Raw genomic sequence first — 3194 nt, 5'->3', positions numbered from 1 at the left:
AAATAGGGGGTTTGGAAGGTTCCAGGGTTAACTGACAGTGGGTCCAGAGAACAAGGTCTCCAGGAGGAAACGGTAAGTTCGCCTCCACGAATGAGTGAACGAATGAACGGCTTCCGTAGATGAAATATACACTAAGATTTATATGCAGATATATTTTAAGTTATTACAAAGACGTCACAACAGAAGATCGGGAATAGCATGGCTTTCCCCCCACACAGCCTCTGCGGTTTCTTCCTGTTTTCTGATTCCCATTTGGAACGCCCGCTAAGACTTTCTCTTCCTGCACCTACTGTCCAGACAGTTCCAGGCTTCCCCAACCCCTCCTCCGTGTTCCCATGGCGACCATCTTGTTACAAGAGCACCTGTGTCACCCGTAGGTTCAGAGGTCTTTTTGGGGTGCGGGCCTCAGTGTTCCGTGGAAGCAGGGGCCAGTGTGCATGTGTCTGCACCCTGGCGGCCAAGCGTCCTCACCATGACCACGTGGCCAGGTGAGAGCAGAGATGCCCAGAGCCCGAGAGCCTGTCAGTTCTGCCACCTGGGCATTCGCGGCGTTCTTGACAACAGGCATCTCGCCAGTCACAAGCTATAAGCCTCCCGTCAGCGGGACCGTGTCGCTCCTGACTGGAGAGGAAGGAAGGACTAAGGGCTAACCCTGGAGTCGGGTGCTCAGACTGCTCTGCGGGAGTTGGTGGAGGCAGACCTGCCCGAGGGACCCAAGACCCAGCACAGGCGCACTTGGGAGCAGGACCAGAGCCCCTGTGACTCTGCAGGTGAGAGGCTGAAATTCACAAGCTACTGAAACGGACTAATTACTGACACAAGCGAGGAAATTCGAACAGGAGCAAAATGTTAGTAAGAGTGTTCTTTCAGCTGTTAAATTCTTTCTTATAAAAGATTTTGTTAATTCCTTTACGGGAGAGCATGAGCAGGGGCAGAGGGAGAGGGAGAGCAGGCTTCCTTGGAGCAGGGAGCCGGACGCGGGGCTCGATCCTAGGACCCCGGGACATGACCTGAGCCGAGCAGGATGCTTCACCAGCCCCCAGGCGCCCCCCACTGCTAAATTTGAGCAGACAACTGCTGTCTGAGGAGATACTATGTAAATATTTGAGGCTATGCAAGTGTTTAAGGGGAGAGAAGCAGGCCGATTCAATATGATTTACTCTCAAACGCCGGATGCGCGGGGGCGGGGGGTGGGGGGAGTATCACTGTGTGGCTACTTTAATGGAAAGGTACTGATACTGCTACCTTTTCTCCATTTTTCAGATTTTCTTTAAGTTAGAAGTTCTAAAAATTCCTCCTAATTCAAGTACTTTCTTTGCTATAAATAATCCAAGTGTGAGTGTCCATACGTCCCGCCCCTGGGCTCCCACGGCCACTGCTGGGGGCTTGGTGCGACTCCTCCACGTTCTGCCCCAACGCCTGCCCCCAGAAGCTGGCACCACTGCCCGCTGGCACTGTCTCCCACCGCCCTCCTTCGGGGCCCCCACTGTGCCTTCCTCTCTCCTGGGAGACGGAGATCTGCGCAGAGGGAGGGGCTGTGGCCACGGGTCTGGCATCCTCCCTGTCCTCCCGGGCTCCTGGCAGAGCGCAGGTAACCTCCTGCCTGGCCAATAGGGACTGGAATGGTCCAAGTGTAAACAGATTCAGATTCCTGGTGTTTGGGACCCCAAAACGGGGCTCAGGCACTGTGCTGCCTGCCACAGGGGAGCTGGAGCCCAAGCGCCGCACACCCTGGAAGGGGTCAGAGGGGCAAGGAAGCGCGGTTCCTCTTGAACTCAGGCCACACATGGTTGCAGCCACTTACCATCTGCGATCACTCTGGGCCGCACATCCTGCCAGGGACCCAGAGGAGCGCCCCCCAAACCCCCACAGCCATTCTGCAGGGACCCCACGCATCCCTCCCTAGGGCCCAGGCAGAGAATCAGGGAGTGAAGGGCAGAGGGAACCAGGCACTTGGGCTGTGGACCAAGAGGACCCCAGGAAACAAAGGCCCAGGCAGGGCACAAGGGGCTGTGCAATTCCAGGGACAGACCCCAGGCAGGGCAAACGTGGCTGCCCCTTCCGTCGGCTAAGCGAAGATGGCTTGATGACATCCGTGGCCACGCCACACCCTGTGAGACCTCAGATTCAGGTCCCCTCCCTCGAGGCACATCGATGGGCTGGAGCAGGGCGTCCTGCCTTTGGGGGAGCTTATCACATGGTAGGGACGGTCTGTTTATCTCCCACTCAGTGCTCCTCAGGGGACTGGAGCCTGTGTCCGGGGGCCGCGCGGGGAATCTGCCCCAACCACCCACCGTGCAACAGTACTAGCCATGGCGCAAGCAGCAGCAGGTGTGGGGCTGGGGATAGCGGGGGACAGAGCAAAAGCAGCCGTCTCTGCTCTCGAGGTGCTCACACTCTGTGGGAGGAGACGAGCTCCAAACGGTCATAGTGAAGAACATGTACCGGCTGGCGGGGAGGCTGCGATGGGGAGTGCGCTGGGGAGCAGAGTGAGGGCTGGTGAGAAAGGACTGCGGGGGGTCAGCAGGAGGGGTCAGTACAGCAGCAGCGGCGGGGTCAGCAGGAGCGGGGTCAGCAGGAGGGGTCAGTACAGCAGCAGCAGCGGGGTCAGCAGGAGCGGGGTCAGCAGGAGGGGTCAGTACAGCAGCAGCAGCGGGGTCAGCAGGAGCGGGGTCAGCAGGAGGGGTCAGTACAGCAGCAGCAGCGGGGGTTAGCAGGAGCGGGGGTTAGCAGGAGGGGGGTTAGCAGGAGGGGGTCAGTACAGCAGCAGCAGCGGCGGGGTTAGCAGGAGGGGGGGTCAGCAGGAGGGGTCAGTACAGCAGCAGCAGCGGGGTCAGCAGGAGCGGGGGTTAGCAGGAGGGGGTTAGCAGGAGGGGGTCAGTACACAGCAGCAGCGGCGGGGTTAGCAGGAGGGGGGGTCAGCAGGAGGGGGGTCAGCAGGAGGGGTCAGTACAGCAGCAGCAGCGGGGTCAGCAGGAGCGGGGGTTAGCAGGAGCGGGGTCAGCAGGAGGGGTCAGTACAGCAGCAGCAGCGGGGTCAGCAGGAGCGGGGGTTAGCAGGAGCGGGGTCAGCAGGAGGGGTCAGTACAGCAGCAGCGGCGGGGTCAGCAGGAGGGGGGTCAGCAGGAGGGGGTCAGTACAGCAGCAGCGGGGTCAGCAGGAGGGGGTCAGCAGGAGGGGGTCAGTACGAGCAGC

This window comes from Mustela putorius, unplaced genomic scaffold (genome assembly GCF_011764305.1).
Source record: "Mustela putorius furo isolate JIRA1106 unplaced genomic scaffold, ASM1176430v1.1 tig00000695_pilon_pilon_pilon, whole genome shotgun sequence".
In the NCBI taxonomy this organism is placed as follows: domain Eukaryota; kingdom Metazoa; phylum Chordata; class Mammalia; order Carnivora; family Mustelidae; genus Mustela; species Mustela putorius.
The sequence above is the reverse complement of the archived record's forward strand: the minus strand, read 5'-3'. Positions refer to the sequence as shown.